This window comes from Dermacentor silvarum, chromosome 11, assembly GCF_013339745.2.
Source record: "Dermacentor silvarum isolate Dsil-2018 chromosome 11, BIME_Dsil_1.4, whole genome shotgun sequence".
In the NCBI taxonomy this organism is placed as follows: Eukaryota; Metazoa; Arthropoda; class Arachnida; order Ixodida; family Ixodidae; genus Dermacentor; species Dermacentor silvarum.
In genome coordinates, this window is record NC_051164.1 from 93,716,866 (window position 1) to 93,729,704 (window position 12,839).

Here is a 12,839-nt window from a genome sequence, read left to right on the forward strand (position 1 = left end):
TCGCGCCGTTTTCTTTCATGGTACCGTTGAAAAAGAAAAGACATCGCACGTGTACGTGAGAAGCACGCTGAAAGACATGGGGACGCGAAACCTTGGAGTTCTATTCTGGACACCCTTAAAGGCTGCCATGATTTATCGTAAATTATAGTTTATCAACAGTGTTGAGCCCTTCAAGAAGTATAACTCATTATGACATCCGGCGCCGTTTTGTTCGCGAGAGGAAGACATCGACACTTCTATGGGCGCTTCCCTCGGATATTATGGCGTCAGGTGCAATCTAGTAAATGCAACGACAGGACAACCAGCCTGGCTTGTGACCGCCATTGGTAGTATGCCTTTATTTTTCTGTTTTCGTCGTTTAGCATAAGCACGTATTCTGGGGCGATCACTTACAATAATTTCTCTTTCTCGAGATTTCGCGAGACTCGGCACCCGACTCAATGAACAATACGGCCCACAGCGCTCTTCTCACTACGCGAAGAGCGAGCTTTACAGAGCGCCAGAAATGCTCTCGGTCGTATACATATGGTTGCATATTGCATACATTTTGCATACATATACGCTGCATATGGTTTTGTCCAAAACAATGCAGCGTATGCATAATTGGCTTACAAATAAGAAACAGGGCATATGAAAAGTAATAACGCACGAAATCTCAATAGATGGTCCGGAGTAGAGTTTGTGTTTCCCCCATCTTCACCCTGTTGTACTGCCAGCAATGTGCCAGTTGGTCCAAATTATCACTTCGGAATGGTTGATGCATGTCACCTGAAAGCAAAATTAAACAGATCCCAAGCATACGTTGGAATTTATATGAAGCAAGCGTGTAATCAAATCCTGTGTAACATAACAGTGATGCGTACAATTACGTTTACTTCCATCCTGCGCATCGTGTAATCCCATAATATGCTTGCCACAAAGATTACATTTCTGGTCTCTTGTCGCAAAATTCAAACACCAAATCGGGCATACGCACTGCCAGACATCCACGCAGCGATGTCACAATGACAAACGCGACTCATGATACTTGTCGACAAAAGAATGGAAATAAGAGGTGCATGCACAAAGAAGTATGTGACAAGTCTAGACACATTTAGGATTCTGTACTTCTTACGTCACAGTGGCAGATACCCATTCTGAATGATTGGCCAAGAATTGCCTCACGCCCAGTGGTACGTACGAAATGGCAATTTCTATGGAAATCAATTAATTGTAATTCACTAATTCATTAGGATCCGTCTGTGTACCAAAGATATACTTATGTGCAGAGTTACATGTTAAGGTATTATGTAGAATTTTTTTTTTTTACGCTAGACATGTACGCACTGGCACTACTTTGCCGGTCCGCATAGAGGGGTTATAATAGCCCGTTTGCTGGTACTTGTACTCGAAACACAAACGTAAGCTTAGATACGGTTTCGCGAGACGTGGTATATATATCAACTTATTTTTTAAGACCACTGTAGGACAAACGTTTCAACCTGCCATATCCAATTATCTCTGCCGTGAGTTTCCCTTCCCTCGGCACCCATTCTGTAACTATAAATGTCCACCGCTTATCTACCCTAACGATTACATGGCCTGCTTCTTGTTAACCCACACGTTTGTGCCCCATATGTTGGCACCGGTCGAATGCAATGATAGTGCACTTTTCAACGACTGTGGTAAGCTCCCAGTCGGGATTTGGTAACGCCTGTCTTATACACTCCAACCCATGTTTATTCTTCTGTAAATTTCCTTCTCATGATCAGGTCTCCTGTGAGTAATTGAATTCCTGCACCTACTCTAGATGCTGACAGGCGGTCATGAATTCTTGCTCTCTTGCCAGGCTATTGAACATTACTTTTGTCTTCTGCATATTAATCTTCAAACCCACTCTTACATTTTCTTGGTTTCAACCACAATATTGCAAGACGCCGGCGATACGAGGACTGTGTCATGATGACTGTGACGTCGGAGGCATGACTACTTAAGTGCTGTGGCAGGAAAAAAATTGGAGAAAACATCGATGATGATTTCCAATGTAAGCCAATAGCACAAACGACCAAACGAACGAACGGTCAAACTATAGAACGAACGAAGGAACGCACCAACCAATCACTGAACCAACGATTGAACGAGCAAACTAATGAACGAACGAACAAACGAACGAACGAACGAACGAACGAACGAACGCACGAACGCACGAACGCACGAACGCACGAACGAACGAACGCACGAACGCACGAACGCACGAACGCACGAACGAACGAACGAACGAACGAACGAACGAGCTAGCGACAGTAAGAATTAACCAACGAAATAACTAAGAAACTAACGAACGAAGGTTTCCTTGCCGAATCGGACCACCTACCAAGCACGAAAACGGGCGAAAGAGGAAAGAAAGCTATTCTCTAGAAGTTTTCAACCACAAACATCAAAGTACGCTGCTGCTTTTCAACCACCGTTTATTAAGCGTCATCGTCAATGACTACGTACGCGCTGCACACTTTTATAGTCACTTTTTCCTTCCACAGCAGTTGAGCAGTCGCGCCATGTTGATGACGCACACAGTCATCATCACGTCCCCATGTCAACGTCGTTGTCTCGTAATATTGTTGTCCTTCAGGGTATTGTTGTCGTTTAATATCATTATGATCATCGTCGTCGTCGTCAATATATAACAAAATAACTGGCCACAATTACCTCTTAAGGTTCGATGGGATAATAGAAGTGAAAACAGGTTCCCCGAATGCTACAAACCGAAGCAAAAGAAGAGAAGGTGCGTATTGCACACAAACCAAGCTTTCTAGGTTCGGCCACACAACATTAAAAATAAAAGCTAAAGAAAGGCACGGGTAGAAATTGGCCGTTATACGATACACTAGTCTCGGTAATAATGCATCATGGCCAAGGCAGACGCGATTCTTTCTCATTTTAACCAGGCGCGTTGACCTACACCGAAGAAGTTCTTTTGCATAATGATACAATCGCTCTCGAGAAACCAAGGGACAAAAGCAGGTAGCCGCCGCATCAGAGGGTACACTTGTGACCGTGCATGCTAAGCTTAGAATTAGAATATGTCCCGAATACATGTGGATAGAAATGTGAGCGACATATCTGTACATTAACACACTTATCAGCTTCTCTCTTCTCTCGACAAGCATCACACGTCGCCTTTCGTCTTCGTGAACATCGATACGAAGACGTTCTCACAATGGGCATCCGCCTGACTTGGTGTTTGCATTTCAGAATAGCTTCTGAACGGTGTAAGCACAAATCTAAATATCATGCGTGGCGAAGGCTGAACATATACAGTGTAGAAATGTACTCGTTGCAAAGGATGTAATCAAACAATTGTACGCGCTGCCATTGGCTGCATAGCATTTACTTAAAAGGTTTCCCTTCAAATAAACTATTACAAGTGCGTTGGATCAGCATTATTCTCCATTGATGCTGCCACGACAAAAGCTATCATAACAAAGCTGAAACCTCAGCACATGTAAACCTGCCCGCAGTATTTCTTGAATACTATCGGAAAGTCGAACTACACGACATCAATTTCAAGAACCTCCTGCGCTGCACAGGCTGCTGTAGTACATTTGTCTAACCGCAGATACGCCTACCTCACGAGCACGAAAGAGAAAGCGGTTACACCAGAAAGCAGCAGACGGCACTCCACGTGGCTGCTACGCCAAAAGTTGATTGAGCGTCATTCAAAACATTCGCAATGATTTTGCTCATATCGTATGCTAGGAATTGGAACTTGGCCCAGCTGTTAGTCGCCGCGTGGCTTGAACCAAAAGCAATGAGAATGGCCTGCACAGACGAGCTGCCATCATTCATCCAAGCCACTTCGTGGTGTCTTCAGAAAAGCTGCCCGAGTTGCGTTGGGACGTTATAGGCTAAAGCGATTCACAAAAGCAGGTGAATACTCTTTCCCGCAACCACATGCACCATCAATGGCAAAATGACAGCCAAATAGGAAGTAATCCGCGATATCGATTTAGGCTTCATCACCCGTTATTGCAGCGAAGACAATTTTTCAATATAAGGAAATGGTCGAATTCACAGCGCGACGAAAACGAAGTTAACACAGACGCTGATTTTGTATATTTCAGCCAACACTGCCAAATTATCTTTTTGATCAAGAAATGGGTAGAGAAATAAACCTTTTACCACTGTGACACTTAACGCATGTTCGATCTTCTGATCAGCAGCCGAGGAGGCCACAAGAACAGCTGGCCACCAGGTCAGCAAAGCCGGCATCAGACACCAGGCTGCAAGAAAAGCTGGCCCCGTCATCTGCAGGGCGGGCTGCCAGTTTCCATCCTGCCAGAAGGCCTGACCACCAGTTCCGCAGTGCAGGCAGGTAGACACCGGGCAACTGGAACCGGGCCCAAGTTTGCGTCAATGATATTGACTCGAGGGCAGTGCGTACCCAATAGCACATAAGAGAGAAAACGGTTGGTCTTTCCAAAAAGCGATAGGATTACGAGACACCCCGTGGTGGAGGACTCCGGAATAATTTTGACCACCAGGGGTTCTTTGACGTGCACCCGATCCACGCTACACGGGCGTTCTTGCATTTCGCGCCATCGAAATGCGGCCACAACAGCCGGGATTTGATGCCACATCTTCGGGCTTAGTGGCGAAATACCAAACAGACCACGCCACTGCGGCGGGTAATGACACTTCACCAGAGACCAACATTGGTGTAAAAGAGGTTCACTCCTGAGCGGCAAATACACAGTGACCCAGAATGCCGTGAAAGAAGTTAACGGATGAGCGATACGTACCATCCCATGAACAGTGACCCAAGTTGGTCCGAAGGTTCGTTGCGAACACTCTTCCCTCAGCACAGCAACCCGATGTTATACCTATCAGACCACGATCTACACCGTTACATAAGTTGGCGTGGAACAGGTTAGCTACGGAAAACAAACAAACCAATAGACAGGCAAATTGAGTGAAGCTCAGAAGGAATGCCAAGTACAATAATTAGAAGGTACAACAACGAGTGTCCGCGGCCATCGAGTGATATGTGTTAGTGGTTGCGCGTACGCGCCTGACAATGTGTTGTTCATTTAGTTAGCAAGCGAATGTGTACAACAGTCTATGCGGTTGGTCGGAAAACGGATAACCTTACTTCGTACAGTTTAGTGTGCGTTAAATCGTTTTATAGACAATTACCTAGGCAGAGAGAATAAAATGACACCATCTTCCTGTAGGGGAACCCTGAGTAGTATGCGAAGCAGCCATGGGGCCGACTCAAGGTAGTTGTATGAGCTGTATAAACTTGTACATGCAGCTGCACCAGCAACGCGCAGAACTGTTGTCGACGCCGTCGGCGTTTTGCCCGCGTTCGCACCGAACGCGCGCGGCGTTGGTGACTGTTGCCGGTGCCTCTGGGGCGCCTACCGTCGCGTCTCTAACCTAGGGCGCGATCTTGTACGCGTTCCAAAATGGAACGGAGGCGTTCCGTTCCATCGAGCCGCACACGATTGGTCAATTTGAACGTCGCGGTTCAAATTGACCAATCGTGTGCGGCTCGATGGAACGGAACGCCTCCGTTCCATTTTGGAACGCGTACAAGATCGCGCCCCTAATCTGCTTCGCATTATCGCGCGCGGAGCCGCAGGTGTTGCCATTCGTTGCGCAATCCGGAGAGGAGAGGAGCGTCGGAGAGGAGAAATGCCGAGAGATGAGACAAGGAGAGGAGAGGAGGAGGATGCGCAAGCGCAGTAGGGGTGTGGACGCCGCACGGCGGAGGGAGGGAGTGAAATAGCCCCGAGCATAAGATGCATAGAAGAAGCATAGAAAACCGTAACGTGTTTCATTTTTGGTGCAGCCTAAAATTATGGGGTATAATATTCCAAAGCCACTCCTGGAATATCAGGGACGCCATAGTGGGTATACTGCGGACAAATTTTTAGCACCAATTATACGGCAAGAAAGCGAAGTACGTCGAGAAGACAGATTTCAGTGCTGGTATGCTGGAGTGAAAAATGTAGCCATTGAATCAGCGCCCACGAATCATCCATGATAACCGAAAGTTTGTTTGAAAGCTGCCTCGAATTCGCGGGCATAATCTGAACACAGATGATTTCACGGCTGCTATTTTTATTCATAACGTGTTCCTCGTGCGATCCTTCACTGGATAAGTTCCAAGTTGCATTTCTCGCGGTGACATTAGTCAGGTAGGATAATTGTGGCTGCGCTAAATCGCTATCACACCGTCTTGTTCACGCTTGATAGCTAATAGTTATAAGAAACGTTGGCGTACTCAAGTTTAGAGAGCATGAAATTGTTTTTACACAATTACCTCTGCAGAGCGAAAGACAACGGAAATAGTAAGAAGAAATAAGTCGCGCCTTCAATGCGCTCACCTTGCTGGTCTGGCTAGTATAATCGGCCACCGTGCTGCCTCCCACGCTGGTCCTGGTGACGACGCACGAAAGGCCAGCATCGTCTCTGCTTGGCAGATGGGTGCGCAACACGACCAGGTCGATCTCGTGCCGTTCGTTCACGGCACCGTTGAAAAAGAAAAGACATCGCACGCCTACGTGAGAAGCACGGTGATAGAGATGGAAACACGAACCCTTGCATTTCTATTCTGGACACCGTGAAACGCCGCCATGATCTAATGAAAATTGTAATTTATCAACAGCCTTGAGTACTCCGAGAAGTATAAAATATTATCCGACAATTTCTTTTTGTGCGGGAGAGAGACATCGGCATTTCTATTGGCGCTTCCCTCGAATATGATTGCGTCAGGTGCTATCTAGTAAATGAGACGTCAGGACAATCAGCTCCAATTGTGCCCGCCATTGGTAGTGTGCATTTATTTTTCCGTTGTCGCTTAGCAAACGTAGGCGGGTATTATGGGCTGACCTCTTACGGAGATAGTTTCACTTTCTCGAGATTTCGAGAGACTCGGCACCGGACTCAATGAAGCATCGCTTGCGATAACAAATTAGTAGACAGCAATACGAACTATACGGATAGTAGTTTTCGTGGCCATATAAAGTTGTAAACATTCACTTACCAACTAAATTAATGAGCACAGTAGCGCATGCACAGGTAAACGTGAACACATCTGGCTCAACGACCGTGGAAACTCGCTGTCAAAACGCTTGAGCGATGGGGCGCGGCGGCAGCAGCGACCGAATTGACCTTCGTGCCGTCTCTCGCGTCAACGCGAACGTCGTAAGCACAGCGCACACGAAGTTACCGGCTCTAATTGCACTTTGTCTACAACGCAGATCGCTTCGGGGATGAGGTCCGATGGGCGCGCACTTTTTCCAAGTCGCTTATCGCGCTCTCGATACGGCACCCTCGCGGAATGGGAATCCCCCCCCCCCCCCCCCCCGGATGCCTCGCGCCCGACGGAAGCGCGCTCCTATTTCTCCTATCCTTAAATTATATTTGTCAAAAGAAGGCGCTTTTTTGGCGTGCTTTGCTTGTATTCGTCCATTGCTGCACATTTCTACATCAGTATTTTATTAACAACGAGTCCAAGTCCTAATGTTTTCACAAAGAGCTTTAAAGTAATGGGACCGTAATAAGATTCCGAGTGATAGCAGAGCCCAGTATTGCATGACATCAAGATTTTTGTTGTAGACCCTGTAAACTGCTCAAATGCAAAAAAAAAAACGCATTATTCCAAAACGAGAAAGGTTCATTTACACTAAAGGTTTATTCACCTGATACACTTCTATGCATTAGGCTGTGTCATTGGCATGACTGTTGTCGCTCGTCTAAACCCATTGTAAGAACAAGGAGTCAAGTATGAAGTAGAATAAGGTGGTTTCTGGAGTAGCAAGGTGAATATCAGGAAATAAATGCTGGTGCCCCATATAAGCAGAGTTTTTTATCTAAAACAATGCAGCATACGCAAAATTGACTTATAAATAACCAACAGGGCGTAAGAAGTCAAGTACAAATTCTCAATAGATGGCCCGGAGCAGAATTTTGTTTCCTGCAGTGTCACACTGTTGTGCAACAAGTAATGTACCAGTTGGTACAATTTATCAGTTCGTGTAATCAAAGCCTATGCAACTAACGGCGATGCATGCAATTCTGCTTGCTTACATCCTGTGCATCGTGTAATCCCGCACAATATCTGTCTATCCACCACAGATGTTACACCTTGGAATTGCTTTATGTTTGTAGATTCTACCGTTCACAAGCTATGCAAATTCGAAAACTAGATCGGGCAGACGCACAGTGTCAGACATCTACGTAGCGATGTCACAAGCACAATGACGACTTATAGTGCTTGTCGAGGGAAGAATGACAATGATATACATTAAGGATTACGCACCTCTTATGTCACAGTGGCATATGCCCATACTGAAGGATTGGCCAAGAATTGGCTCATAACAGCAGCAGAATTGGCAGTGGTACATAACGAATGGTTAATTAACATCTAATCAATTGAATATATCCTGATAATTTATTATTCATGTCTGAGGGCTTCAGAGATACTTACGTGCAGTTACACGTTAAGGTTTTATGCAGAATTTTACTTCTTGTTTTCACTCGAGATGTACGCATTGATACTACATTGACGGTCAAAATAGAGGGTTTATACAAGCCCGTTCGCTGGTATTTGCACTCGAAACACAAACATAGGCTTACACACCCAGTGCGCACACACACACACACACACACACACACACACACACACACACACACACACACACACACACACACACACACACACACACACACACACACACACACACACACACACACACACACGGTGTCCCAACTATCATGAACCAAGATTTGAAAACATGCAAATGCCACGTAGATGGACATAACAAAGGCAATGTTACTTGCCGTGATACTTAGATTATTTCTTGGATTCCGCCTTATTACGTAATTAGTCTTAATATATAATCAACTTATCAAGTATTATATTTAAATGAAAAATGTCAATGCGAAAATTGTAGAGCAGCATGAAAACTCCCTATATAGCTTCCTGTTGCTCAATACGGGCAGCATAAAAGTGTTTTGGCGAGCGTGAAAGAAGCCCGCGAATACACGCAAGTACCTCAGGGGGCCAGTCGCGCGGCAATTTTGCGTGTATTCGCGGGCTCCTTTCCCGCTCGGCAAAACACTTTTATGTACCCCGTATTGAGCACCAGGAAGCTATATAGGGAGTTGCAGTTTACTAATTTCATCGCCCCACCTAATTTTCTGCCATACTCGACTGCGCTTCCCTTCCCTAGCACTCATTCTGAAACTATAAAGGTCCACCGCTTATCTACGCTACCCATTACATGGCCTGCCCAGCTCCATTTCTCGCTGTTAATGTAATTATAATATCAGCTATCCCCGTTTCTTAGGCTCTCGCGGTGCGATCCATAGCCTTGCACCCATAGCCTTGCAGGACCAAATATGTGTGTCACCAAATATGGGTGTCACCCCACAGCCTTGCAGGACCACATAATGTTTTCCATCCATCCATCCATCCATCCATCCATCCATCCATCTATCCCCGTTGGCTCTTTTATCCACACCGCTCTCTTCCTGTCTCTTAACGTTACGCCTAACATATTTCGTCCCATCGCGCTTTCCGTGGTTCGTAACTAGTTGTCGAGCGTTTTTGTTAACCTGCAAACTTGTGTCCATATGTTAGCATCGGTAGAATGCGATGATTGCACACTTTTCAACGACAGTGGCAAGCTCCCCGTCAGGATTTCGTAATGCTTGTCGTATGCATTCCAACCAAATTTCATTCTTCTGTAAATTTCCTTCTCATGATCAGGTCTCCTGTCAGTAATTGACCTGGATGAGCATACTCCTGCACAAACTCTAGAGGCTGACTGACGATCATGAATTCTTGCTCTTTTGACATGACATTGAACATTATCTTTGTGTTCTGCATAATCGTCAAACCCAGTCTTACACTCTTTTGGTTTCAACCACAAAATCACGAGACGACGGCGATATGACGACTAAGTGATGATGACTATGACGTCAGTGGCATGACTACTCTAGTGCTGCCGCAGGAAAACAAATGTGCAGAAACCATAGACGATGATTGCCAATGTAAGCCAATCGCACAAACGACCGAACGAACAGGCAAACTAAACAACCAACAAAGGAACGCACCAACCACTGAGTGAACGAACGACCGAATGAGTGAACGAACGACCGAATGAGTGAACGAACGACCGAATGAGTGAACGAACGACCGAATGAGCGAACGAACGACCGTAAGAAATACCTAACGAAATAACTGACCAATTAACGAACGAACGAAGGTTTCCTTGACGAGTGGGGCCTCCTGTCGAGTCGGACTACCTACCAAGCATTGAAAACGGGCGAAAGAGGAAAAAAACTATTCTCAAGAAGTTTGCAACCATAAATATCAAAGTGCGCACTGCTGCTTTCGCCGCTACCGCTGCTTAAGCATAATCGTCAATGACGACGCACGGATGCACATAGTTGTTACTTTTTCCTACCACAGCAGTTAAGTAGTCACGCCACCGACGACACATTCATCATCACGTCACTTTGCTGTATATGCATATGCTGTATATGCATATGCTGCGTATGCTGCTGTTTATGCGTCACTTTGCTGCGCACTTGCTGTATATATAGTAGAATATGAACCAACGCCCTCGTTTATTGTAACTGAAGTCGAATGAATTCAAGAAACCGGCTATTCGTTCGAGTTGGACGACGGCGACTGAAGGTCTTTTAATCTGGCACTAATGATGCACTACTTTTCCCGCAAGGGTTAATTAGGTTGTGTGTAATTGTTAACCCATTTTAGGTGGTCACGAATGTTGCTATATCGCGGGAAGCGGAACCCAGCTGGGAGCGAGACAACACGGACAGCGCTGCCTGCCGTCTTCGTTTTTTGTGAGATTCTGCACTCCGAATATATGTGGCTCGCTCGGCTCTACAGACTGCCGGCATAATTACGTGAAAAAAGAACACATGCGCTCTTAGATGCTAGTCAAATGAAACTTTAACAACGCTGTCAGTGTTCTTCGTCTTGCCGGCGCCTGTTTTCAGCTTTGCGCCGTAAGTATAAGACAGACCAACTCACTGCTGTGCACAGCGCGTGAGCAGGTAGTTCTGCATCGTGTTCATGGACGACGCTTAACGGCACTTGCTGGTTTTGATATCGTGAACAAAGGTTCAAGCGCGACCACGTATATAGATGTGGAAGATTGCGCACGTTGCTCTTCCTGAGCGGCAGCACATGATTTGTTTCGCCCGAGCAAGCTGCTTGCGCGCTCTACGCAGCAATCAATGGGTCTGTATACATATTCAAGGACTCCCCACTAACAACAATCTTGCTAAGCGTTAGGTGGGCCGGATAACTATAATAAAGTTTAGCCCCTATTCGAGTAAATGTCTCGAAACGCCATTTTTTTGCGCTTTTTGAGAGGCATGCTCGAACAATGAAGACGCACCTTGGAGGCACTTGCCGTCTGGTTGCTCTTGAGGAAGTTCGTTCTCTACAACGTTTCTGCAACGCCATCTTTGATGGCCTGTACACACTGGGACGTTAGGCGTCCGCAGGGAGCAAATTTTCCTGCCGCCGCAATACCGAGTCGCTCACAATTTTCTGCGCCCTCGTCGCGCTTCGCAAGCGGCTACGATACGGTTCTCGAACTTTCTCGAAGACAACGAGGTTACGCCTGGCCACGCGATTCTTTCCGTCAGCGTTATCAGAAGAGCGCGCTCGAACCTATAGCGCTCCCGCGCTTCTAGTTGACAAAAGAATTTAAAAAAAAAAAAGGTCACGCACACGGGGCCTCGCTCGCGTGCCAGCCACAATTTCTTCTCATTCTCGCGGTTACCCAATCTTATCAATCGTGCCAATGTGCCGCTCCATTGTGGGCTCGTGCGCGTCGGTGTTCGTGAGACTTGACTGTAATCATTATCTCGGCAAGAGGTGCCTTAACTTTGTAGTGGCCAACGTATCCTTTATGCTATATGCAGAGTTCCACAACTCAAAAATAAATTTAAGCAAATGAGCCTAACTCGCCTATAGTAGCATTTTTATTACGCTAGAGCGACGTTACAGGTGTGGATAGTTTAGAAAAATAATTACCAATTAGGTCATTACTATACTAGTTATCCCTTCACTAAAACAACATCTTATTGGGCTTTTTGTTTTTGTACAAGTGTACTCTCTTTGGCCAAAAATAAAGGCGAACAACGGCAAGACACTGGGTGTATATAATATGTAAATATGTTTTTAGGGAATAACTCCAGCCAGTTGGAGAGAGGTGCTTTTCACTAAAAGGGAAACAAGAAATTACGCAAACTGAATTGTGTGTGGGCGAGGTGCACAATATTTCTTACATTTACTAAGCAAGGTATGAAATATATATATACAACGCGTTTCTATACGGCAACTGTCTGAAATTAACTAACAAGCTAATTTAAAAGTAATACTCAATTAATAATCGCTGTTTACGTGACTAAGGGGAAGTCGTAATATTCCAATAAAACTACGCCAGTGATTTAGCGTAACCGTTTATTTCTTAGAAGCATTATGTCTGGAAAATGTTTCGCGCACACATGGTGATTTTAAAATTACTGCCTCAGCAACTTTTTTCGTAGTGTGTACTTACGCCGGTTGCGGGCACAAATTCGATGTAACAGCAAAGCATTTCACTGCACATTCCCATTCTCGAAGTTGGCGGCGAGCCACAGAATTTCTGACACAGGATAGCACTTTCATTCCTAGCTGACCTCACCTCTGCAATTACACCACGCATTTTGAAGTAAATATTTATTAGTAAAATTTAGTTTATCTAGTTCTGTTCACTAAATGATCAAGCTAGTCCACACATGAAATATACTTTCATTACTTTTTATTA

At 45.4% G+C, this 12,839-nt stretch overlaps 1 long non-coding RNA gene across 1 annotated transcript; it reads right to left on the bottom strand.

Annotated features, from left to right (window-relative positions):
- Nucleotides 1–24: 24 nt before the first annotated feature.
- LOC125941484 (uncharacterized) lies at nt 25–7,311 on the bottom strand. The gene is made up of 3 exons (XR_007464371.1): nt 6,369–7,311; nt 4,152–4,366; nt 25–768 (listed from the first exon to the last, which is right to left on the bottom strand). It is a non-coding gene; the product is annotated as an uncharacterized LOC125941484 (long non-coding RNA).
- Between the last annotated feature and the right edge of the window lie 5,528 nt (nt 7,312–12,839).